Source organism: Ambystoma mexicanum, chromosome 1p (genome assembly GCF_040938575.1).
Source record: "Ambystoma mexicanum isolate Mex_15411 chromosome 1p, UKY_AmexF1_1, whole genome shotgun sequence".
Taxonomy (NCBI): Eukaryota; Metazoa; Chordata; class Amphibia; order Caudata; family Ambystomatidae; genus Ambystoma; species Ambystoma mexicanum.
Genome location: NC_090921.1, coordinates 464,793 through 492,457, shown reverse-complemented (window position 1 = coordinate 492,457; position 27,665 = coordinate 464,793). Strand labels below are relative to the sequence as shown.

At 42.3% G+C, this 27,665-nt stretch overlaps 1 long non-coding RNA gene and 1 other non-coding gene across 4 annotated transcripts in view; both read left to right on the top strand.

The window, feature by feature from the left end:
- The first annotated feature begins 44 nt into the window (after positions 1 to 44).
- Positions 45 to 117, top strand: TRNAR-UCG (transfer RNA arginine (anticodon UCG)). The gene has a single exon. It is a non-coding gene; the product is annotated as a tRNA-Arg (tRNA).
- A 280-nt stretch (positions 118 to 397) lies between these two features.
- Positions 398 to 27,665, top strand: part of LOC138563654 (uncharacterized) — a 162,295-nt gene continuing 135,027 nt past the window's right edge. Inside the window, exons 1-4 of one of the 3 annotated variants that reach the window (XR_011299641.1) lie at positions 410 to 519; positions 2,562 to 2,619; positions 2,901 to 3,057; positions 11,632 to 11,753. This is a non-coding gene — a long non-coding RNA (uncharacterized lncRNA). Of the gene's footprint in view, positions 520 to 2,561; positions 2,620 to 2,900; positions 3,058 to 11,631; positions 11,754 to 27,665 lie in introns of all 3 variants that reach the window. The other 2 variants (XR_011299647.1, XR_011299635.1) reach the window with 2 other exon arrangements.

Here is a 27,665-nt window from a genome sequence, read left to right as displayed (position 1 = left end):
ATATACATGGATATGTAACACAGAAAGTCGTTAAATAATCAGATGACCGCGTGGCCTAATGGATAAGGCGTCTGACTTCGAATCAGAAGATTGAGGGTTCGAGTCCCTTCGTGGTCGGTAATATTTTTTTTTCCCATTTTTTAAAAACTATTTCCTGGGTGTGGGAGCCGTACTTCTTGTTACCGATTATGCGCTGGTGAAGTAATTGTTGAGGCGAGTGACGAAGCAGAGACAGGTTCCTGGAGGATATTTCCATGGAGCACCGGTGTTATGTAATATTTGATACCACATAGCGTTGCGTGGACCCCGTCTTCCGGCCATCACTGATTGGCTGTATGGCGCTCAGCGCTGCCCTCTTTGAGGTGTGTGATGACACTGGTGAGCGTGACCCCCGCGCATTCTTCCGAGCAATCGCAGACCAAAGCAGCAGAGTTCCGAGCTGCGCCTGTGCACTGGCAGGCCTTTTAAATAAGTAACGGTTTCCTCTCGTATCAGTCGCAGCGTCGAGTGAAATGTTTTGTAAGGCTCCGTTTCTTTAGCATACAATCTTATATATAAGCAGTGGCAGGCTCACAGTGTAGCGTTGGTGTCCCTGCACAGGCTTCTTTCCAAATGAGCCTCTGACTTGTGTATTTACAAGGTTTTGTAATGTGAAATGCTTCATAATGCTCGTTTTTGCCTTTTTTGCAGTTGTGTGGGTGTCGCTGGAAAGCACGCGCTTCTTTCCAAATGAGCATTATGAAGCATTTCACAATGCAGCTGTTAGACTTTTAATCAAAATACGAGTTTCCCTTTGCCATGTATGATATGATAATGCAGCCATGTTATTTCCATTTTACTCTTGTAGCCTTTTCCGTCACCACATAAAATATAGGAAATTGACAATAAGTAGAAATCCAAGAAAAAACAGAACGCCCTGATGCCTCGGGGTTAGGTGCGTTCTACAAATGCCAGAATAAATAAATAAACTTAATGAACCTCTCAAGCATGGCCAGGGAAAACTTAACAGCTCTGTAGGTATACAGTTTAAAGATATATTTAACATAAGTGTCTGTGGTCTGATTATGGTCAGTTAGCATGCTGAAAATGTTAGTATGATTTTATAACATTTACTTGATCATAATAAAATGCTAACTAGGAGGGAAGCCGTAACTTGTAATGAATGCTGAGAAATATGTTATATGACATATTTAAAAGGGATGCCATAAAAAAATCAGTTATGTACAGCGTTTCCATGTTTTTTTATTTGTGTCTGTTAGCCAACAAGAGGACTGATTTTAAATGTTGTTAGAGCGGTGATCGAGGAACATTAAAACAAATGCAACTGCTGTCCGATTGGCTCACACAGTCGTGGGCAGACCCTACACATTGCTTGGCAGGGCTTGAGGGTGCATATATAAAAATAAGCTGCACAGAGCCTAAACATTTAGTGTTAGGAAAGAGGCTGAACTTGGTGAATAGGTGTAAGACAGGTAAGTGACTGGAAAAATATATGGGTGGTGATTTGCATGCCTCTCTCCCTTGTTATCACTCCCCTCCTAATATCTCTTGATTACATTACTTATCACATTACACATATTTTATTTGTAATATCAGTGGGTGGGAACTAATGGACCTTTCATGGCAGGAGAAGGCCACTTATGTTTTGTATTGACTCATTATGGGGATTCAAACTTTTGGCGGCAGGCATTTAACTGGTGTTGTAGTTTGTGGAGTTATCATACTGAGACACTTTTCCTTCAGTTTAATTCTATTGCCTGATTGAAACTCTGTTTATATTCAAGGCACCTCACATAATGTTGTCTGTTTTGATAACCATATTTCAATGCAAAAAGGAAATGCTTAACATTAGATTGCTGGCGGCATAGGTGTGTGTGGGTAACGGGTGGTGCAAAGGGTGTGTGATTAGACAGGATGGATGCATAAACCTTCATGCGTTGGTGAATAAAGACTAAAAGGAATGGTAATGTTCAAATGCATTTTCTTTCTCTGTTTCACTCAATCTCAATAATACATAGTGTTGGTATTATTCTTTATTAAAAGCTGTACTAATTGATGTTGAAAGCAGCTTTCTTCATGTTATAGTTGTTGGGCCAAAGAATGTGCATGCTGTAGGACTGTGACAGACCTCAGCAAACAGACCAGCTGGGAGCTGCTGGTCCTTTCCTCCTTTCTGGAAGGCACTGTCATCACAGCTCTCGTTAAAATTGCTGGATGTTTTTGAGGGAGGTCGAGCTGGGGATTGAAAGCAGCTCTTATTAATAAGGGTATGTTTCTACCACTCAAAGGAGCCTAATCCTTCTTACAGCAGGGCTTTCATTGTTGTGCCTCTTTGAGAGGGTCACACACCTCATTACAGTTCGGGTGAGGGTGTAGGAAGCTCATTTTCTGATATCATAAATTTTTGTGTCTAATCTCGTATGTAGGTGGATTATTGACGAAAATCACTAACCAGTTACACCTAGTGTAGGATTTGTCTAAGTCCTGATGTGTAATTTGTTCCTTAAAATGGTATTCTCCTGAATTCATTTAATCAAAACATTTGCTTTTTGCCATAACAGTTGTGTCCGATTCTCTTGGAAAGTACACAATCCCTGTAAAGCCAGTTAACATTTCAAGGTAAAAAGTGCAGTTTCTTACACACAGTTTACTTAGTCCTTCTATCACACTCCTATCCATGCACACATTTTCACATTTAGGGCCTAATTCACAGAGCGTTTTCTATGGGGTTTTGCAATTATAGGCCCTTACACTTTTTACATCATAAAAGACAGCACGTGAAAGTTAAGCAACAGGGGTCGGGCAATGTGGGTAATTGTTAGTGAATAGTCAGTTCTACTTGGCAGAAGTGTGTGGGTGCGCGCATTTGCAGTCTATAATGTGTCTTTTTTTTTTTCCAGACTGAAAGGCACGGACCTATTACCCTCACTGGTCGGATACAGCAGTGCTTTGTGCTAAAACTTTTCAAGGTGCATGCATCTGTTTTAGGAAGATAGTGCGGCTTCCTTTAGTTATTTTTTACTGTACTACGTGCCTCAACCAGGAGAAGAATAACTGGTAAGGTGTTTGTCTGGTGAATTTCAGGGAGGCGCAGGCACGCGAGTGGTCTCAGTATTCATTAGTTACGTGGAGGGTATATTTTGGCTGTACTTCGAGCTTCTACCATTCCAAGGAGTTCTTCCCTTCATGTGTGAGGGCTCAGCAGGCTTTCATGTCAGTTCTCCTTAGAGGCTTAGAGGATAGAGACACTCCTCTAATTAAATTTATGGTGGCAGTGTACGAAGAGGTTGCCATGTGTAAGAAAGGCATGGTTATCAGAAGTGCGACAGACACAAGGAGTACAATCCAAGGGTGTTTATTGAACAGTATATGGGTGATAAAAACGCCTAATCTTAACCTAAATCAAAGATGGGAGCAAGCTACGACCATCGAAGTAAAGAAAACGCTGTCCTAGTGGTGTTGTCTCAAAACAAAATGGCCTATACTAATAAAGCTATTGCCAAATCCTTACCCCTTATAACAAAATGGTGTGGGACAATGATATGTATAACAAGAGTGTAGTGCAAACTGAAATGTCCAAAAGGGTTTCGGTAGTCCAGGACTACTGAACTAATGCACCCCCTTTCCCACGTTGCATCAAGGGTCAAGGCGAAACAGTGGCATGACTGTGAGCACCCCTTGAGTCTATAGGCATCAGGAAGCAGTCTCTTGAGAAAAAACAAGATCCTTCAAGTCAATGTCTTTCGCTTGGCATTTCAAGACCTTTCCCAAGCTCTCACCATGTGGGATTCCCCTCTTCCCAGGTTTCCCGTGATACCCCTTGGTTGGGTTCACCATTGTCTCTACACCACTGTTAGTCACTGTATCAAAATGCAGGATTCACTTTCCCTTGCTTGCACTTGGCATCCCTCCCGTCGGGTTCACTTTAGCCTTCAAATCACAGTTCAGTTGACTTTACCAGTTCTACTAGCTTATAGCACTCGGGAGCTCTTAATGTCTTTTCAAACAAATATTTGATTCACTTTCGCCAATTCACTCAGGTCCACCTCCTCCGGGCTCAGTCTTTCCTCTGTAGGCAGTTCTGGCTTCCCTCGATCGGGCGCAAGCCTTCAAGCCGCTAGCATCACACTTGGTATTTTACAATCTTTCATGCTTTCAGTTCAAAGTTCTTGCCAGTCAATACAGAGACTTACGATAGGCGATCGCGTCTCGCTGGGTCAATCTGTTATACTGTAGCAAGTATGTTTACTTTCAACATCAGGCTTCTCTTTATCATGGCTGCCGTCCTACGCGCAACTCGCAATACTGGATACAGTTCAAAGGTTTATACCGGCCTCCTGACCTGAGGCCTTTGGGTATCTGCAGTTCTTAATTAGCATCAGAGTGCGAATAATTCCTTGGGTTAGCTTTATACTTCCTTTCACATTTTGTCAAAGACTTTCGACTGTATGAGGGGGGGGGGGGCTTGTACCCTTGTAGGACCACGTTGGCTATTTGCCTCCTTTCTCGGTTATTTTCTTTTGCGGCTTCTCGCATGCACAATCTCGGCATTCATTCTTCCTTCAATGGGCTTTCGTTCGCGGTTTCTCAACAACCCCACTAGCACTTCAAACGTTAATGTCCGTTTCATTGCTCAACACAAGCTGTTCTCCCATTTCACACCCCGGCAGCGGCTGAGTTTATCAAGACCCTCCGTCTAGTCAAGACTTTTGGCCCAGCACGGCTAGCCTCCTTACAAGTCCTCACTCCGCACATGAAGGAGGTACCGTCGTGACCTTCTGCAGTAGCAGGGAGTTGCCCCTTTGGGATTCTGCATCGACCGCCCCCCCCTGCAGCTGGTAGGACCCCACAGCCTTTCATTCGCCTCCTGGTCCCGTCTGCTCTGCTTCCATGGTCGTGGTGCCTTTCCAGGATTTCCTACCCTTCCGTTCTGCTGGTCTTGCTCGCTTCGGTTGCCCTTCTCGTCTTGCTCTCATGCTCCGCCTTTTATCCCAGTGGGGAAAGGTAACAGGATTTAGGTGCAAGTCATTAAGGTTAAGCGCCTGACTCTGATGTCAAACGGACTGGTTGTGTGTGAGTCTGTCGTTCCCTGAAGCGCTTTGTCCGTGCAGAAGAGTGTGTTTAGGAAAGGGGCAGGGCTAAAGTACCAAGACAGTACATGTAATGAGAGTGCTCTACAGAAAAATGGGAACAGGGATACTGCTTCTCTCCTACGGGTGCCTCACTCCCACTCCTCAGGGACACCTAATCCAGGTGATCCTCCCGCACTGGTCCACCCCGGGTTCTGGATCCAATAGCGATGGCTGTGCCCGGCCACCTGGATGACAGATCCCAAGGGACTGGTCGGTGAGACACCCTTTGATTTCTCACACATGTCATAATTCTGCTTGCCTGAAGCGTCTAGTGTCCCAACTCGTAGGATGTGAAAAAAAAGTAAGCAGAGAAAGATGCAACAAAGAACCGTGAACACGATTTACTAACATTACTCTTTTTAGTGCAAGTTATGTGTGGTGTAAGTTTTACCTACATATGGTGCAGCTGCTCCTGAATATAGTTTTCACTGCTCACATTGGGGAATCCGCATGGAACATGAGCGTTTTGACATAACACACAAGTTTATCCTAATTCACTAACAAAGCACCCTTCACCTGTAAAACGCTGGAAGAAATGATGCTGTGTAACGCTTTGGCGGCGATACGTTTTCAAGTGAAAGAGCCCAAAACACACTTATACGCTTGCTCCATCCATCCCACTCATTTCTTTGAACACATTTTCAATTTCACACCCACACAAGGAACTGTTAGGTGGGAGGTAAGCAATGGGCTGCTTAATTCATTGTTGGCGAATATCATGTGAGTTACGCTTGTATCAAATCCCACTGACAAGGTGAATAATATGAAAGCCGCCTGTGGTGCGCAGCAGTAGTGATGTTGTAGACTTCTTGCAACACCTAAAAGACACTGATGAGTACTTCTGTGTTCTTACATATTATGAAATGGTGTAAAAAATGTATACTGGACAGTTTCAACTTTCCAATACTAAATGTCGCGACTAGTGGTGTGCCGAATAGTTGATTTTTTTTAAAATACATTTTCCAGCACATGAGAAATACTGCTTTGCAAGACAGCAAAGAGCATATGAATGCACACAACATGGATGCACACATTCAGCTGCCCTTTTCAACCCCATTTGAGCATTTGCACAACCAAAAGAGGCCCTGGAAATAATTTAAAAATTGGCCCCATATTACACATTTTCAGCAAGCCTAACCCTTTTCCTATGCTGTGGGCGACCTTCACACTAGGCTACAACTTTCAGACTTTGAATGACATTAACACTTTACTGTACTGAGGCTTAAGGCTTCCGTGTTATGGCAGAAGTTACCGGGGGTCTTGTGTATGTGTTGCTGCTGCCGTGAAAGTATGTGGGAATTTTATAGCCTCGTTTAAAAGGCAGGCGTTATGCCTACTTATCTGTGCCTCCCCTCTTCCCTACCCTCAAGCTCCCAGACGCAAAGGTGGAATTTTGCGCCAGATGTCCCTTCACAGCCCAAGGACTCCCCAGTTCACTCAGACCAGTGGGCTCATAAAACTTTACAATGCTTCCTCTTACACCTCCCAGAACAAAGGGACAATTTCCTCAAAAGGGGGTCAAAAGTTGCTTTAGGAACAATTTCAAGCAAGGGGGTTCTTCCAAATTAGGCTTCCCAGGGCAGGACAACCAAGAAAACCCAAATTCTGATAGTGTCCAAGAATATCAAAATGTGACATCCAGATTAACTAACTCACTGGTATAATGTTTTGGATGCAGCCAGATTGTAAAGTTTGATGCCCAACCCCATGCCATCGCCATTGCGAAAGATGAATAAAGTAAAACAAAGCTACTGACTACAATTGGTGTCTTAAAATGCCATCTGCTTCTCCTCTGTTTTGTAAAGCGCACACTTTGACCATGCCCAATATTTCACATGCTACATGACACACATTCGGGACATGGGTGCGTGACGTCTGCGGGTGGCCCTGGCAGCGGAGATGTCTTACTGCTGTCCTCTGAATGATGACTGTGGGAAGTGAGATGCTGCTGGCGCGGCGCTGTACGCGCGCACATACACACAGTGCTGCTCCCCTGTCCGACGAAGGAGTTTGTTCCTCTGGAGGTACATATTGAGCAATGAATATCTGTGGGAAATGGTGGGGTCGGAAGTTGGGGATGCTGGGGAGGGGGGGGGTGGATGGGGCATATGTTTGATGTCCTGTGCATTATTCTGTGGCCGTGCACATGTTTAAAATAAGTTCTATTGGATAAAATGCTGCTTATGGGTCGAATGAGTGGGTCAGGATGCGGGCTTTGGTTGAAGTCTTTTGCCAAACAGTAATGCCTCGGCTCGAGTGTTTTAATGGGATTAATAGGGTCACGCCAGAATCTTAAAAGGGCGATGCCTTTCCAGGCTGCAGCCACCTGCTCGCAGCACTGTGAGCAGCAGCCAGTCTCCCCAAGGGAAGGGGCGGACAGAGCTTTTATGCCGTACCCCCAAACTCCCAAAACACACACTCTCTCAGTTTGCAGGGCGCCACAGCACATAGAATGTCACAGACACGGCGAGTACGCTTGATCAGAGTAGCGCTGGACTCACAACACACTTATACATACAGACAGAACAAAAGACTCACCTGATGCTGCCTCGATGTCCGTCTTTCCTCAGGCAGTATCTTCTGGTCCTCTTCCTCCAGTCTCTGCCTCAGTGCAGGGTATTTTCCCTTGTGCTGCTTGCAGCAGCCAGTAAGCTGCTAGCTTACTGACTTCTGCTGTTTTCCCACTGTTCTACTTTCTAGGATTGGCTATTGTCTCTCACATTGAGTGAAGATTGCTAATCATAGAAAGAGGACTTTTAAAAAAAAAAATCTGCTTCGAGTAAGTATTCCAGGAACCTTCGGACGAAGCCGAATAACTGGTTGTCTGCCAGAATTCGGCCGAATACTTACTCGAAGCCGAAATCCGGCACACCCCTAGTCGCGACAGTAGTTGAGGCTGTTTCCTTGCTCTATAACCCTTCATGGTCATAATTTTTAATTTCCATTGACTAGCCCACAATTCAGTACCACACCCATTAATGCTACATTTAAGTTGAGATATGTATCATAAGATTTGCAACTTGGTGGATGGCCGCTGAGATTTAAACTTGTCTGTTTAGAGAAGTGTCAGGCATACTCCTCTCAATGAATCAGTTGCAAGTTCCATGACAAATAACTGTGATTGTGCATCCACGTTTATTTGCTTTCACTCTAGCAAGTACCAGCTCCAGGGAGTCCCACCAGGAACGTGGCTCATAGGCTGCACTGTTTCAGGGCCTTGCTCAATGCTTTTTATTTTTCATGCATGTGCACAGGCCTAGTGCATGTTTTAGGCTTCACACAACACAACAAAATAAGGGGTTTTGGAGGGGGCTTTATGCACAAGGGAAGGGGACGCAACACCATCTCCCTATATCGGGAGGTAATGGGAAAAATCAAAACAGTTCCAAGGTCACTAACTTCTTTGGTATGATCATCTTCCACCCTGGCCTGCTGCCATCTCTTCTGTTGCTGTACCCTTGTTCTGACTTACATGCTTTTTGTCCCCCCTTTGTATATCTGATGATGTCTCGCTCCAGCCGATGTGGTCAGACAGGCAAAGTCGAGTCACACTTCCAGTAAACTCAATCTACACCAAAAATGTAATTTACGCCAGAGTCCAGATTAGGAGTTAAAAAAATTATTGTATTCAAATTTGCATTAAATCCACAACGCCCCAGAGACGGCAGGGAAAGCAACGGCAAAAATACGCATTTCGCAACAATCCTGTTGCTTGATCACGTAGTTTGCCCACTTGCATTCACTCATTTAAATAACAGTTAAAAAAGGGGAGGGAGGTACAAGCACCATTGGTCATGCCTTGGTTGTCCTTTGTCAGTGTTAATCTTTAGCATGTCATGTGATTAGTGGTAATGGAAGTCATGCAATTCTTCTTCTTACGGCCCATATAGGTGTGGCCATCTTGGAATGTCTGATGTTCGCTGCAGTTCATATCAGAAGGTTATATTAACCTTGTTATAACAGTAACATGCGTTACTAGCTTTGCAACTTTAAAAATTCAAGTGTCTCAATGGGCAGGAAGAAAAATTCCATACATGGTGCATTTTAAAAGCTTACATTTCATAATCCAACTTTGGCGAGCATCTATGATGCGTGAATCGGAAAGTGCATCACCCATAGCTCCAAACTCATCCAGAACATGTTCATATCCTACAATCCATATTGCTACATTTTGTGCACAATGCTACTTCTAATGGCAACCCATCACCACAATTTTTGGACCTTTGGCGCAATTAAGATTGCAGCATACTTAGTAAGGGACAATGCCAATTTTGTAACTCCAAGAGTTCTCGAATAGCCTTAAGTGTCTACATACTGGAATAAGATGGAGAGAAATGAACTGCGGGTTGAATACACAGGGATAAATCCCCAATCCCATATTTGTAAATCCTTCGCCTAGTTATACCCATATTATAATACTACTGCAGACAATATATTGATGCACATTCCGAAACTGGGGGGGCGAATATATACTTGATGCATATCTTAATTAGAGGGCAACATGCTGTCCTCTAGATGACCTGGTGTGATGTTAAGTATACACACTAGCTCTACATACTTTCCAGCATTGTTTAACACACTCAATACTATTTTGTCACACAGACTATATAGCGATAATGATGTCTCGGTTAATTAGGTGTTACCGATATCACAAAGCATGTGCTGATAATCATGTTCTGATCTGTTTCACTACACAACATTGTTTGTGCTGTAAAACGAGTAAAATCAACATATTATTTCATCATGTGGTACAACTCCACATGTTTAGTCCATGCAGTTGTTAATGCATCTGTTTGCACATAAATACGAAGTGTTTAATGTCTTATGTCACATATATTATGTACGACCTTTTGTTTGTCCATAGAAGTATACATGTGTTTGTATATCACATAAGCATACCCCAAAGTACTGAAGTTTCAGGTGATGTATGTCACTTCTTTTAGGGGCGGAATTAAGGTTAAAGTTGGGCTCTTTTTTTTGTGCTTCTACTACTTTGCCTTTGAGAACGGACCCAGGTTGCTTTTCTGAGGCCACAGTGAGGTACCGCTAGGAATTATTTCCCTTTTCCATCTTATACAGACTCATTCTTTGAGCCCTCTAGCACATTTGCTGGCTGATTTGATTTCGTTTCCCTCCTTTTTGGCAAATAAAGTGGTCATTTTCCCTCACTTGCCACTGCAGTTTTTCTTTGGGCATAAACGACCAGTGCCTAAAGCAGTCATCTAGTCTTAACCTTTTTGTATAGCACCACTGCTGCCCCTATGGCTGATGTGCAGGGAGTCCTCCCTTCCTCATTTTTTATTTACCCTTAGGCAGTGTGTAATGGACAGTGATGTCAGCGTTTGTCATGAAAGTGCCACTATTCCTATGAAGCAATCGGAGTATTTAAACCCCAGATATCCTATAGACCTGCACTATTTTCATTTTTGCAGGTCCAAAGAGAGATGAGGCAGATTGCCTCCAGATTCAGTGCTCCAGTTGCTGCTAATGAAAATGATTCAGCCCCGGGTGTGTCAGTATTTAAGCAGCTGCCTGCAGGAGCACATTGTGCACCAGCATTGGACCTCTAATAGACTCAAATGGATTTCAAGCCATTTTACTGTATCTTAACCATAATGCTGAGAAGCATCACATGACCCTTACCAATCGTCCACTGGCACCACCAAACTAGGTACATAAATTCCCAAATCCTACAGTTTAGTCTCCACATTCTAGTGCTTTGAGCCAAGAAGCAAATGTGAATTTAAAGCATCATTTACCAGTGACAGACAAATACTAGTTTCTACCAGTAACACCAGCATCGCAAGAGTTTTCAATTTGGCCAAAACAAAAATGTTTTTCACAAAAACAGCCAGGTATGTGGGTAGGTTCACATTGGCTTGCGTCCATGGCAATAATGAAATCTTGATCATTTCTTGCATGCTCCCATTTCCCTTTTTCAATGGGCTTTTGCATCGAAATGCTCCGGTTTTCCTAAATCATTCTCTGTTTTCAAGCTTCTAAAAAGCATGCAGTCCTCCTGACAGTTGGCAGTTTTGAGTTGTTAGTTGGATCAAATGCCCTGTCACCTTCCACATTCCATTGTATATTCTTTTTATTCTGAAATGTATCCAACAATTTCCAATTAGTTCAACTATCCTTGCTCACCCTTTAATTTCCTTATGATTATTACATACAAAATCACAGACTATCCAAAACTGTGGGTTGAATACACGGGGATAAAACCCCAGGCACATATTCATACATTTTTGGCCTAGTTATACCCATATTATAATACTACTGCAAACAATACATCGATGCACATTCCAAAACTGGGGGGCAAATATATACTTGATACAAATGTTAATTAGAGGGCAACATGCTGTCCACTATATGCCCTGGGGTGATGGTTAGTATACACCCTATCTCTACATACTTTCCAGCATTATGTAACACACTCAATTCTAAAAAATAATCCATTGACTGCTTTACACTTACTTATGTTTTATTTTCTTTGGAGGATGGATCCTACTAAAATTCAGCAAATCATGAATTATGCAACCAGAAACACCTATCACCTGGGTGCCTCAAAGGAAGAATAATTTGTAATTCGTAGAAGAGCTTCCAAATTCGAAATGTCTGGTAGGTATTTACTTTTTATTTCAGTATATGAAGGAATTCGTTTGAGGTCAGGAATGAGCATGTAACATCCTTTGGATGTGTGGGGGCGGTTGAGGTTTCAAAAATATGGGGAATTATGAGGAAAATAATGTCCTCACTGCTTTGAGGAAAAAAGTAAACTGAGCCAACAGCTCACCAAAATCGCACTATTTTCCTTATATATTATTCACAATGGAATTCATACTATAATGGTGTTAACCTGCTACACTTCAAAAGCAAGTAGATACATCCCTAGAGCCTTTGGTAGGTAAATAAGTATTGTCTGTGGGCAGTAGGACAAGGGATAGCATCATTTTAATAACCAAGAATTGTTTCTCAAATTATCTTGATTTAGAATAATCCCACTAGGAACTCTTATTTTCTAGTGGCTTTTAAGAATATTAATTTTAAATGGGATTTTACAGGTTAATTCAAATATGTTTAATTACGTAATTCCAATTCGCTTAGCACAACTTCAGAAATGTTCTGTATTGCACAGCACATTGATCTGTCTTGAGATACAAATTCTAGAAGTCAGAAAATAAAAACTGGTGAAAAGTTAAGGTATGGCACTGTGTGTGAAAGAGTTTTCAATACTGAAATGAGAAAAAAGTTTTTGTGGATGTATGTAGCTCCTATTGTGGGAGACAAGGTTGGTTGGGATCTGGAAGGTCTGTGGAGAAGACAGTGTACGGCAGCCGGGGGAGAGGTATGTGCAAATAGAATCAAGGTAGGCCCTGGATGGTGAAGGCTCTTTGTGCTTTGCAGGAACATTTGAATGCAATACACTTAAACGTGTAGACAATGGAGGCTGGAGAGGGCTGTAGGAATGGGGTTATATTTCTTGAGCCCAAGAGGCAGATCGGCTGTGTACTGGCCTCATTGCATCTTGTGAACACCGGAACATGGGAGACCATGTTAAATGCTATGCCTAGAATGCAATCTTGACAAAACTACTGTCCCTTTGCATTGGAACATGTGGTAGTGTATGAATTGGTTGATGATTCTAAAAGACACATGTAAAATTCTACCAATTAAAACTAGAGGAGTGTAACATGGAGATGTACCCCAGAATGTGATGTGGTGTAATTTCTGGGACCCCACATGTGCTTCTCTTCTAGCTGTGTGCCATACGCCAAACCTGTCAAAAGAAGTTAAGATCTTGCAGGCTTCTATTAATCTTAGTTACCTGATGATCCTCACGGTATTAAGATTTTGTCCTTTATCTAAATAAAACATTTAACATTTTGCTTACTGAAAATTAGTATTGGCCACTGGTAGAGGGTGCCAGTACTAGAGGGTGCCAGTGACAGGTAAGTCTATGTGGCCTACAGTTGCCGCAAGATCGTCAGACTAAAACATTACCACTAGAAATATATAGAAAGGTACATCACATACCTAGCGAAATGAGTAATTACAGAAGTAATGGACAGCATAACAATGAAATAACAAGCAAACATTCAGCTGAAAGGGTAAGCGTGTATATGGAAAATCAAATGCAACGTCCATCTGCACACATTCTAATCGTCATCAGAGATGAAGATGAAAGGGGGTGTATGTGAAAAGAGCACATACATTAGAATTTAAAAAAAAGCCCTAGATTCTAGAACTGGCGGTTGCAGCAATGGCAGCTTGAGTGCTTTGCTCCTGCCCAGACAGTTTTGCTTTTATATAATTATGGCAGATCCAGTTTAAATGGTAAATGCGCCTACCACTAGGAGATCAAGAGTTGGAAGTGGAGATGAGGAGGGACCTCTGATAATCTGAATGGAGACTCCCAGCCCTCAAAAAGAGTCAGATGAGAATGAAAGGAGCCTAGTAGGAGCAAGACCTGGAGGTCAATCAGCTGAAGATTGTCTGACTGAAATCATGGATGGAGTTGTGCTGTCTATTGGAAAGATTAAAAAAACTGTGCTTGAAAAAGGACCAGTCCATGGTAAAGAAGCGCACTGAAGAATTGGAAACCAAGTCTCTGGATCTGAACTGAAACTGTTGGCCTTGGAGACAAGAATATCAACCATGTCAGTGCTTCTGGAGACAGCTAACAAGAGGATCGCTGAACAAGAAAATTATAGTAGAAGATCTAACCTGGGGATTACTGGTTTGCCAGAAGGTGTGGAGAACGATCGTCCTATAGGTTTTCCTCCAGAAAGTACTGCCAAAATTATTGGATCTACCACCAGGGAAGATGGTGGAAATTGAACATGCACACTGTTCCCTTGCACCCAAGCCTGGAATTGGACAACCCCCACGTGCCTTCCTGGTGAAGGTTCTGAGATATCCTGTGAAAGAAATGCTGTTGAGAAGATCCAAGGAACTGGGCATGCTTAAATGGGGAGAAAAGTGCAGTATTATGCTATCTAATGATTTTAGTAATGAGATAGTGTCACAAAGAAAACTGTTTGCTGACGCCAAAAAGCTTGCAAGAAATAGTGTCTTATCATATGGTTTTACCCACTATCTTAAAGGTCACTGCAGATGGAGTGGTGCCTTCTTTCATAAACCATCAAAAGGCATTCTTTTTTAAAAGATTTGCAACCCAGCAAGAAACACTGAGAAGATAATGTGTGGTATGTTTGTGGAATATACATATTTATGTTTTTAAAAAGAAGGAAAGCCAAAAAAGGAGAAACAAAATGGCATTGTTTAGTTTTATTTATGAAAAGTATAACTACCGTTGCATAACGGTGTGCTATTGTGTATCCCGAGGGATGCGTGACGTTTTGGAAGGTACTTTCCTTTAATCTGCCTCATATGAAGGAGAAGCGGAATATGGCGACTACGGAGGCTGTTAGGAAGCTCTATCAATCTTGCGTTCCAGTGTCTCGCACAGCTCTGATGGCGTTGCGATCGTCAGAGGTGATCGTTAATACAGAGAATGCAGCATTTGGAATGTTAGTGGCGTACGCTACTGGAAACTTAAGATGTGCATCGTGTATGGACTTGTGTGCTCTTTCAGTTTTGGCCCCCTTAGTTCCGGCCCTTTGTCCCTGTTACCCAGTGGAGGGCGAGTAAATGGTACGTCTGACTGCACTTCAAGATGGTGAACTAAGACACTGAAATGCAGCTGCAATGTGCTAGCAGAGCAGCGCTTTCATTGGCCGCAATGTGTACTGAATATACATGTTCCATCTTTCATGCCGTGATCTTAAGAATCCCGGGTAAACACAGCATGTTCATCTCTTTACTTTGAGAGATTCTGGATGATACAGAGGTTGAAGAAATAAACCAACTTGGGCATGCCTTTAGTGAGAATCACCCTCAATATGTTGTGCACCTGTTGTTTTCTCTGAGATGTACGATACATTTTATCTCACTATCCGTTATTCCTTGTTGGCTACTTCTTGAAGGATCTGGCTTCTTATGAAAGGCGAAAATGTGATACTTACTGATATCGTTGACTCAATTGAGACCTTACTAAAGTCCAATTGTTGAGACATTAAATGGAATTGGTTTTATGTTAATAATGAGGGCCCTGTTTAGAGAGCACACAATGCTGCACGTGCCACTCAAGTGCAAGCCTTTCTGAACTATTTCTGCATTTGTCGTACTTTCCAAATGCAAACTGTTTCTTCTTGAACAAGTTTAGTGTCGTGGAGCAACGGACATAAATCCAGGCACAAAGATCATCGTGGAATGGTCCCCATATGAAATATATGGGCCACTTTATTTTCAGTTCACTATAAAATAAAGGCCGGTGAGAGAGCTCAACAGGTTGAGCGCTCGCTGCTACAATCTAAATGTGATCTGCAGGTTGCAGGTTCGAATCCTGGCAAGGCCAACTCAGCCTTTCATCCTTCCGAGGTCGATAAATGAGTACCAATTTCGGTTGGGTGATATTGTATGTATATATGTGCTCTGTAAAGCGCTTTGGATTAAGGCACTATATAAATAACACATGATTATCATAACACTCTGTCCTTAACTCATCCACTGCCATTCTCTTAATGTGAATATGCAGACAATCCCCAATGAATATATACATTTGAACGTGAATTAGATGCATTATTGACGTGGGGGGTTTTATGATCATACTAATGGGGTTTAATATCGTGTTACTGGCATGCATTCTTGTACATGGATCTTGTATGTAGACAGTGGTTCTAGTAATGTTGTGTTCCATCATTGACCCAGATACCTGGAAGCAATCCATGGACATTGTCACAGATGTGTGGTTGTGAAATGCTGAAGAGCATAGTTTCTAGCTGAAGTTGTGTGGCAAGGAAGAGATTGAGGCGCAGGGGTCTAGCAGAGATGCAAGAATAGCTGGAAAACGTGTAGTCCCGTTAAGGAATTCTTTTTATACTCTGAGTCTCTGGGCCAATTCTAAAGGTTAAATGAATGTGGCTAATAGATTATAAAATGTATTATATGATATCCTTTGTAGATCTATTTGGGTGGGCCTTTGGGTGTGTTATCCTAGTGTAAGTGTAAGGAGATTTGTTCATGTTGCACTTTGCACTGCTGGTCTGATAGGCTGAGGGATCTGCATTAGGCTATGTAATACCTCCAATTATGGGGCAAGACAGAAGAGGCTAACCCTTCATTATTTATTCCTATGTAGGAAGCCTAGGTACATCATAGGCAGTACAAGAGCTCTATAAGGCTGAAGCTGCACATGGGCTTTGAGTTGTTGTTAAAACCCTGGATTAAAGGTGGTCGAGCATAGAGGCTATTTCCATTATATGATGCTACTAACAATAGTAATACTGTGGCTTAGGCGATCGGCATAACAATGCCATTATAGAGGAAATACAACTTTGAACAAGCTTGTGGTTGTTTTGTAAATATTCTATATCATTGAAGGCCATTGCAAAAATAGAGGGGGTCTCGTGTTTATTGTGTTCGTTAGGCTTTTTCCAGGAGTGGATGTTCAAGTTGCATAGCTAGAGTCCTAATCTGAGTGTATCATTTCGGATAGCTCTCGATTATTTGATTGAAACCATATTTACATAGATATGCCTGTTGCCTTGTTGTGCTTATTGTGCTATAGGCATAAGAATATAGAAAGGGGTATGGATATGTGGGTATGTGAATATTGTATGCAAGCACACTAAGTTAAAAGCATAGATATGTGCAATTTTACACAGCTTCTGTTTTGTTTCATGTTGTGTGAAATATTGTAGATTTAGTTATTTCTTCCAACCTGATAATTTTGCCTGGGTTCGTCAGTCATATTTGGCTGTTGGGTATTGTGGCTGCTTTGCTGCTGTACACGTAATGTTGGTTCTAGTTGTAATATATTCAGAGCAAATTCACAAGTTTGATTTTGTCTACAAAATTGTTGAATATCCTGGTGTATGTGCTCTTTACCACATTCTTCTTGTTTTTCTGTTCTTTTTTTTCTCTCATATATCCTGTTTTTTTGTCGTTGTTTATAATAGTGATGTTGTCTGTTTTCCTTTAATGTGGTTATTTTGGAGATGGAAAGAGGGGGAATAGAGAGGAAGATTAGGGAGGGAGAAGTACAAGGAAAAGGGTATGCTTATTGTTGAAGAAAAGTGTTGATGGGTGCAGGTTATCTAGCAATACTATACTATAATGTCAACAGGCCTAACTTTTACAAGCTGTAATGTTAAGGGCTTGAATAACCCTATTAAGAGGAGGTAAATATTAACGAAGCTGAGTAGACGAAAACCGGTTATAGTATTCCTCCAAAAAACTAATTTGAGAGGGGGATCAAGTAGAGTAGATTTTAAGTGGTTTGTATGCAAAACTATTTGAGTTATTTTGCAAGTAATTCTCGTGGTGTATCTATTCTTTTTAGGAAGTGCTTTAGATATAGAACTGATTGTGTTTGCGTAGATCCTGAGGGGAGATATGCTGCATTAAAATTACATGTTGAAAATGATGCATGACAATTCTTAATATTTATGCGCCTAATGTGAACCAAGCTGCTTTCTTTGAAATGCTAGAAGGAGTCTTAGAACAACTAAGTTGTACAGTGGTTATTGTTGGGGGAGACTTCAATACCACAATTGATATGAAAATGGATAAGACCACTCATGCTAATTCTTATGCTGAGGCGAGAAAAGGTCTTTTGAGATTTATGGATAAGCGGGATTTACATGACATTTGGCGGAATCTTAATGAAGTGAATAGGAAATATACTTTTCATTCAATGGTACATGGTTCATCAACCTGTATTGATTTCTTCCTTGTCAGTAGAGGTTTATGTGGGGATATTTGTAATGCTGCGATTGGCGATGTTGTAATTTCAGATCATGCTCCTATTATGTTGGCGCGGGATGATTCTACAAGTGGCTCAAGACCTAGGAAACCGTGGCGTTTGAATATACAGCTACTCTCTGATCCAGAATTTGTCAAGCATATACAAACAGAGATATCACTGTTTATATAGCACAATTTGTATTCGTCTGGCTCCATGTCAATAATTTGGGATGCGTTGAAGGCAACCTTGCGTGGTCAAATTATTAGTTTTGCTTCATACAAGAAGCGCCAACGGGAAAAGGTCATGGTCCAACTAGAGGGTGAATATAAAGCAAGTGAAGTGCGCTACTGTAGTTGCCTTGGTCCCATGCAAAACAAGCCTTGGATTGTGAGCTTCATCATAGGACGGAGATACATCTGTTCTATTTCCTACAAGCTTTCTGAGAACAAACTGCATTAATAACGGTTATTCCAAAACCAGGTAAAAACCCCTCATTATGTGAAAACTATCGGTCTATTTCGCTTTTGAATGTAGATGTAAGGCTTTTAGCGAAAATATTTGGCAGAAGGTTAAATGGCTTGCTTCCAAAATTGGTTCATAGAAATCAGACAGGTTTTGTAAGTGGAAGACATAGTAATGATAACTTGTGGGAATTACTTGAAGTTATCTACCTGAAGAGAGATTCTGTAGAAGCACACGCGGCTGTCAGTATTGATGTAGAAAAGGCTTTTGACAGAGTAGGCTGGTCTTTCTTACGTCAGGTTTTGCTTAAAGTGAACTGTGGGCCACTTTCTCTTAATCTTTACAGCGCTCTATATGATGGTGCGAAGGCGGCTGTGGCTGCTAATGGTTGTCACTCAGAATGTTTCCGGATTATGAAAGGGACTAGCCAGGGCCTGTCTACACTGTTGTTTGATTTATTGAACCTCTTGCTATTATGCTCAGAAATCATCCAGGTATAATGGGTATCCCGTTTGGGGATTATGTCTCAAAGGTCCTTTTGTATGCGGATGACTTGTTGATCCTAATCTCAAATCCAGAACGCTCTTGCGGAGAACTTTTATTGACGTTACAAGAACTTGATCACTTCTCTAATTATAAAATAAATGTCACAAAGACTCTTTATTTTCCACATATCCCTTTCCTGTCATAGGGTATTATTTGATGTAGGCCGAAAGGTGTGGGCAGACTCAGGACTAGTATTTGGGCATCCATGTCAATAGAAATATTGAATCTCTGCTTGTAAACAATATTCGCCTGAAAATTGAGGAAATAAATATATTGTGCTGTAAATTGGAGAAATTAAAATTGACCTTATGGGGTAAAGTTAATGTAGTAAACTAGGGGTATAACGGTATACCGTTAAAGATACCGTGAACCACTTAATTGAACAATAATAACCGTCACATTGTTTATACCGTTCATACCATTAAGTGTGCTTTTCAATCTGATTTGGAATGGCTGCAGTAAGCAATTGCTGCACAGTCTTGGTTTTGCACTGTTGGATGTGCCGTCTGCCAAGTAGTTTCAGTTGGAGCAGTTTTTAATGCCATTCCATAAACCACACGTGCCTTACACAAAATCAATATGTTAGCAATAGGAAGAATAGATACAGTGCCAAGAAGGAAAAGGGTTTACTTTGGGGTGGCGGCTTTGGGGTTTATATATTTATAATGGATAATGTTCTCTAAACATATGGCAATGGGGTATTTCCCTGGTTCTATCATTGAATTTACATATAAGTCACACTGCGAAATTCACTCATCTCTGTGGGTATTCCCTGCTGCCATACCGAAGGGTAACATGTCAGTGATTACTGAACACCTTTTGGCCCGCAAGTAAACTAAAGGCTGTAACGTAAAAAGAAAGTGTGTGTGTGTGTGTGTGTGTGTGTGTGTGTGTGTGTACAAGCGTATACTACCATCAGCCTCCATTGATCTGTGGCATGCAGGTTATCAAGATGGCAACATGTTCTTCTTCACTAGTAGCCAGTGGGGAAGCAAAAAGCCTAAATGACCACTTAAGAAAAGCTTTTCAGTTTGCTTTGCCAGTTGCAGCAGGCCTCCACCCCACCCCCTCCTCTCCACACGTGTGTTTGTGTTTGGTGGAAGCAAGGCATTTCAGTGGAAAGTATGTTGAAAAGCCCAATTCTGGCCCTGGGTGCCTGGTTTTGTTTGTGATGATAAATCTGTCAATTTATGACCTTTTTAGAAAATATTTGTTAAGATCAGTTAACTCCACCTGCTATACCGCGATAACCATGATATACCGTCATTTGAAAAGGAAAGAAGGTTATCGTACCGTCATAAAACGAATACCGTGACACCCCTATAGTAAACATGTCCCTACTCCCAGTTATATGTATTTAGTATGCTCCCTTTACCACTCACAAATACTCTATTGCTGAATATTAATAAGTCCTTGAATACATTTGTGTGGGGAGAAGGTTATGCCAGAATTCCAAAAGAGGTTCTTCAGAGACCGGTGCGTCTGGGTGGTTTTGGCTATCCAGACATAAAATGTTGCAACACTGCATCATTGGTTGTTGGCTGACCAAACTAGCAATGCAGGCTGGATTCAAATTAAGAAGGAATCTGTTTCGCCCAGACCCCTAGATATTATTCTGTTTCCAGATAAAAGGTTGCCGGTTGGTACGACTACACCTTTTATAAAGCATGTTGTAAAAGAATGGCGCAAAAGTATTGAGATTCACGATGAGAAACGTCTTCTGTGTGCAGACCCTATTCTGTGGAAAAACCCGCCTGTGAAGCAGGGTAACCATGTTCTATCGTGGATTTCTTGGAAAAAAGCAAATATTTGGAGAATTGTTTAAGTTCATGATGGTCAGAACATGGTGGACTTTGAGTTCTTGCACTTTAAATACAAGCTGAAAGCAATTGAAATTGAGCGTTATAATGTTCTGAAAGAAATGTTGCTATTCTTTTTTTCCACCAATGAATGCTGCATGTTTGGCGATACCCTCCCTCACACCAACAGTATGGATACTAACCCGATTCTCAACCCTCACTTCCAAAACCCTTAGGACCACAGAAATGTGTTAATCTATGAATTAAGAGACACGACTAAGCAACAGATCAGCAATGGATAAGTAAGAAGAAATGTATATCTGTTGCTAAAACTGAAAATTGTTGTGTATTTTTGTATCACGTTGAAAATTGAATGTGTAAATTGTGAATCAAATTGAAGAATAGAAATCACAAGTGTCAAGTGCCTTGACAAAGCCCAAGAAGGGGCGAAACAAATGCATGTGCCTCCTAGGGGAATTAAATTGGCACAAGTTCGATATGTATGTATAAATACAACTTTACCAATGTATATACACTGTAACAATTGAATTAAAATCAACTACTTTACTCATTTAACAGTGTGTAGCAGCAACTTATTGCAAAGAAGCAAATTGTACGATTAACATAGATAAACTGTGCAAAGGTCTACATAACTAAACCATTAGCATTGCATGATCCGCCTGCTATTTTGCACCTTTCCAAGACAATGCCTCTATCTGCATCTACCTTTTTATATAAGTTACTCCTCCTACATCCCAATTAACAGCACAATGTGATAGAAGAAATTGGGAATCAGATTTGGGTTATGTATTGTCGGATATTGAATGGAACCGTGTATGCATGGGTCCGATTACATACAAAGTTGATTTAGATCTAAGGTACAAGCAACAGAGAATTATTCATCACCTGTACTGGTCCCCTTGGAAAATGCACTTGTGTAAGCTGTTTAATGAAGATGTTTGTTGGAATTGTAAAAGAGATGGTGGCCACCACGTTGCATATGTTGTGGTTGTGCAGAAAGATTGTTATTCTTGGATGTTTTTCAGAGCCTAGATCTGGTTGTGGGTCCATCTCTCCCAAGAGACCCACTTCTTGGTGTGTTGGGCCTATTTCCCACAGGTATTGTATTGTCTAACATTAAGAGGTTTGGGATATATAGAGCCCTTCTTCTCGCTAAGAAACATATTCTTAAATTTTGGAAAAGCGACACTTCGCCCTGTGTTGATGATTGGTTGCAGAGTTTGTCTCTCTCGTCTAGGAGGGAGAAGGTATCCTTTAACGCTAAAGATCAACATCATAAATATGAGATGATCTGGGGAGGATTTAATGATCTTTATGCTTAGTTATTGTTTTGTATTCAAGGTTTTTTTAAATTTGTAATTAATTTTTTCTCTGTTTTTCATTTATTCCTTTTCTCCTTGTTAGTCTCATTTTGTTGTCTCACCATTTTCCACCTTTCTCTATCACCCCCTTTGAAGAATGGAGCTGTTATGTTGTACTTTTAAAAGTTACTCTATATTTTAATATTACTATATTTCATTGTTGTTCATGTATATATTAAAATGAATAAATATAATTTTGAAGGGGAAAAAATACAGCCTTTTGCGGACCATTTGGCTAAGGGCCGTTTAGAGTTAGAACAGAAGCATTTGGGCATCTACAGGGTGTGCTAGGTGAGGCATCCATGGCTACAAGAACCATGTTAGAAGGTGCTTCTTCGTCGACAACCAAGCATCACAAAAAGTTGCTAGTCTTCAGTGGAAGACTTGTGGCCATCTGCCACCACCCAGTCACCTACAGACATCAGACAGAAGGGCATCTTAAAGAGGTTGCAAAAAATGTGCCATGTTTTTATGAAAGACTATCAGGTTAGCGTGTCAAAAGCAGCGTATACTTGAGGTCACAGTCCAATTCATTTTAAGAGAAGTCAAAGTATGTCACGCTCCCTGGACTGACGTCAAATCTCTGGAGTTCTGGAAGTTACCAAGCTCCCTGGTTCTGCAAAGAACTAAAGAATCGGTACGACTGGCGGTGTCAGCTAATATTATCCCCACCAAAAATATCGCCGTATATATGGTAGTCGGGACCGGCCATAGGCGACATTTGTGGTGGGGATAATATTAGGAGCAGGGTTGCGGGGGTGTCCCCCGCTCCTTTTAAAATAATACCGGGGTTGCGGGAGTGTACCCCGCAGGTTGCATGCATTAATATCGCCGCCAAAATATGGCAATATTTTTGTATGGCGATATTTTTGTGGGGATATTAACACATGGAACCGTACCTGCGAGATGCCCAAGCTATTTTCTGACTGCATCTTTAAGAAGTTCAGCTGAGACTGTTACTTAACCCCTCCCACTATATACAAAGGACCATAGGCAAGGGAGGCTAACAGTGAAGGTCCCAATGAGAAAGTGGACTTCTGCGAGGGATGGGAACAAAAGAGTGGTGAGCTTTAACAGCAACACTTGTGACTACAGAAAAACTATCATCTGAGGCAGGTGTAAGTTCTGCTGCCATCTTGCTGGACCATCCCCTTCCATTGAACTTTTAATACAATGGAACATAGCAGCAGAGGCCTTAATATATACCATTTTAAAAGTATTACCTTACAAATTCACTTTTAAAGGACACCATTTTTGGCACAATTTATGTATCTTTCATACATCTTTTACATTTCTTGTTTCTGGCTGTTGACAAGGATGAGTGGTATAAGGAGTGTGCAGAGGATCCAGAGCTAGCATGGCTCAAGCAATTTTTGAGTATTGGCTGGACAGATCTGAACTGCAAGGAAGAAGGGAAGGGATATGTGTATATTTTGCACACATTGTCTAATGGCCTGTGGGGTGTTTACGAGAGAGGACAGGTTGGTTCCTCCTCTCAGTTTGAGGTCCAGGCTTGTGAATTTGGCACATGAAGGACATCTGGGCAGACTTCTCCCACCCCCCCGTGTGAAAAACCAGAAGGTGTCTCACCCACTAGTCCCCAGGACACGGCCATCGCTTTTGGATCCAGTTCCCTGGGGGTGGACCAGTGTGGGAGGATCACCTGGGTGAGGGGTCTTCGGGGAGTGGGACACCAGATGGGAGACGTGGTATCTCCTTCCCTGTAACACCTTTACTCCATCTTACCAGGTAGGATACATGGGGACTCTACCCCCCACCCCTTTTCCTACACGAACACTTTCACATGGACAGACTGCTCTGGGAGAACAACACCCGAGCAGTATACCTGTTGTGTCCCAAATCAATGGTCAGGTGAGGTCAGGCAAGTACTGACCATAACACACACCTGACTTCCATTAAACTTCCCCACACGGATAAAAGGCGGGGCACGAAAACACATTTGAGCGAGGCAAAACACAACGAAATAGCAGCTTCAAGACGGCAGCTGAACGAGGGATGAAAGACGGTGAAGAACGAGGGGTTTGCAAGGAGGGAAATTCCCTTGACCTTTCCGGCAAGAGACTGTTACTTTCATGAGACCTCTAGATTGGACAGCTTAAGGCCACGAAACAAGTCAGAAGAATCCTGCAATGTGTGTTGGAGGTACCCTGGCTCCTCCTACAAGACTAATCGAGTCGGGGAGAAGGGGAGAAGCAGTAGCCGCCATGGTACCGTCCTTGGCTGCAAGACCAAGTAGCGACAAAGAAATCAACACAGCCGGTGAGTTGGAGAGACCGATACCAGACCGGTCTGTGTTGAAGCCAAGGTTGCAAGCAGCAACATTGTATAACGTGCGCTTGAACGAACATTGTTAAAACGCGTGTGATGAAAGACGCAAGTAAAGTTAAATTGCTGATGAAATGCTTAACCTTTGAAAGGAAAGATACAATACCGTTGACAGTGGTCCGCCACAGAGTGCGTGCCTAATTAAAGGTCTCTGTAAGGTATGCAGCCGAGAAAGGGCAGAAGTGAAAATTTAGAGTTGTAAGGAGAAAGAGCTTGATTCAAAGTGATCCTGCGACGGGTCAAGCCTAATCCCACGCACTGTCGAAAGTCTTCGATTTTTGATACCGAAAGGAAAGATTGGAAAATGAGATAAAGTGGTCCGAGCACGATGCATGCAGGCCAATTTAAGCAAGGAACTGTAAAAACGGGTCTGTGCCTGACGGTGAGGGGGATCTGGGATGAACAGTGAATCACCCGAGAAATTGTATATGTGGAAATCCTGAGAATAAAGGAACGTTAATGTTTGTTTGTCGCATTCGGCCCTCTGTAATACGAGACTTTGAATGGCAAGGAGGCTTTGGCACTGAAGGTCCTGATACTGAGGTTTTGAACTGCATCCTCGTGCTAGAGAAGCCAAAGTGTATGCTAAGCTTGAGTGTGCCACCTTGACCATGCTGAAAATGTGGGGAAGGGAAGCCAATGGCTCAACTATCCTGACATTATTTGTTGAACACTTTTCTTTTGCATAACATTGTTTCCCATTTGTATTTAGAAGGATTGGCAATAGGTTTATTAGTATGTCATTTTATTTTGACAAGACTCTACTAGGAAAGCGTTATTATTATTTGATGGTCGAAGCTTGTTCCCATCTTTCGATTTAGGATCAGACAGGCATTTTTCCGACTCATTTTGAAAGTTCAATAAACACCCTTGAACTGTGATCACTTGTGTCTGTCTTCACTGTTTGATACCATGCCTTCCTTCCACCTGACAAAAAGAAGATTGCAGGAATCATATTCGTGGCCAGGAATGGATGAGGACGTTGAGCAAGTGGTTAAGGATTCTGTTGCGTGTTCTGTAGGTGATGAGAGCAAGGTGGTGCACAGGCAGCCGGTATACCCGTGGAGGTTCCCACGAAATGTAAGGAACTCATGGTGGCAACAGTAAAGACAGACACAAGTGATCATAGTTGAAGGGTGTTTATTAAATTGAATGCAGGTTGGAAAAACACCCAATCTAAACCTAAATCTAAGATGGGAGCAAGGGTCAACCATCAAATGAAAAATAAGGCAGTCCTAGTGGCGTTGTGTCAAATAAAAAGGGCTTATACTTAAAAAACAATGATTGCCAATCCTTACAAAAGGGTGTGGGATAGTTTTGAAGAAAAGAAAGGAGTTCACAAATAATATTTCAGGATGCGGTAGCCTGGGTCTCCCTTCCCCACGTTTTGAGCACGCAGTAAGGTAGGATCTTGGAGCACAGTACACTCTTGAGCTTCCCCAGCACGAGATGACCGTTCTGCTTTCAGCTATCAGGGCTGTCGATGGCCAAGTCTCGTTTCTTTTGAAAGTCTCTTGCCTTCAAGGACCTGATGTATCCACAATATGAAAATAACAAACCAAAAGGTTCCTTTCACACAATGTTTACGGTGATAGTTGCTCACTGGGTGGTTTTGGGTGATAGCTTTTCACCCCCTGGATCACCCTCTTCCGGGCTTAGATCCTTAAAACAATTCCTATCGATATCCGGCCCTCCGGTGGTTGAGTCTCCTGGTTCAGAGGGCCTGAAAGGTTTACAGAAACAACTAACACACAGTTCTGTTCTACGTATTTCTCGGGTGATGGCTTCACCATTGGGTCCCCCTCTTCTGGGCACAGACCCCTCTTTCCTTTCAGCCTTTCTCCGCCAGCTTCGCTATGGCTTTTCCAGCATTCAGCAATAATAATGTTTTTATAAACAGTTTCACGTTTGTCAACGTGTTTCTTGGAACTTTTTTTTTACCCTCTTTACTGGCATCCACCCGCCGGGTTCACTCTTGCCAACTTTTACCACACAGTTCACTCTGGGCCCTTTAGACTTCATCCCTTTTCGTTAGCATCCCTCTGCTGGGTTCACTCTTGCCAACGATTGTACAGGGATTTTGCTAGACCTCCTGTATGACCACTTTGATCTATCTTGGCGGCTCTTCAACGGCCTTCTGGTATCTGTAGTTTCACTCAGAAGGGGCTTGACCAGAGTTTCTCGGAGCAGCACCCACATGGTATGATATGATATGATATGGTATTTGTAACGCGCCTATACACAAGTGTTTCAAGGCGCGTTCATGGTGCTGGTCCCTTTGTGCAGCTGGTCTCCCCTTTACAATTTTACAGTTCTTTGAACTACTCCCACTTTGCGATTTTCATTCACCACAGCCTGGTTCCTATCGGCTTTTCCTTCGACTCACCGGCTGGGAAGAACCACTTGGCTTTCCTCGTAACTGTCAAGGCCAGTACCACGGTAGCAGGAGTTTCCATCGCTTCTGCTGATCAGTGTCGACATGCTATGTGTACTGTTGACATCTGCTGCAACACACTTGGGCTATTGTCCTCCTGCAGCGGTTTCGTGGGTCTGCGTCGAAAAGGGCAAGGTCGTGTCTCTCCTTGTTAGCCTCTCAATATTCGCCACCTTTCTCCTCCTCTTAACTGCCAGTCCTGGATAGCTGTCTCGTCGTGCGGTCTGCCTTGTTCGTACTTTGCTCTCTTGCTCCACCTTTTATCCCTGTGGGGAAAGGAAAGGCCAGTCAGGTGTGTGTGATTCAGGTTAATTGCCTGATTTTGCCTGACCCTCGTGTTGGGACACGTGAGGTAAACAGCTTTAGGGTTAGTCCAGTGTTTTTCAATGGTGTGAATAAGTGTTTAGGTCAGGAAATGGGAGGGTTGGAGTGTCAGAGTATCCTACGGGGAAGGATGGAGAAGAGGTGTTGTAGAGAATTACAACACTCGTATCGGGAGGGTTGTTGACCTTAGAATGGGGAGATTGATAGAAATTACCGGGATTGTTATTGTGAAAGGAACCGGGTGATTTATGGGAACGGTAGTATTTATTGCTTGTGATAGAATGACCAGAGGGACGTGGAGAAGAATGAAAGGGAGTATTCGGATAGGGAACCAGAAAGCAGGGATTCTTAGAGAGATGGGTTCTAAATGCAAGGGGGTGTGGGATCCTAGGGGATTGGTTATATACGGTTGGGATGGTAGATTTGGGT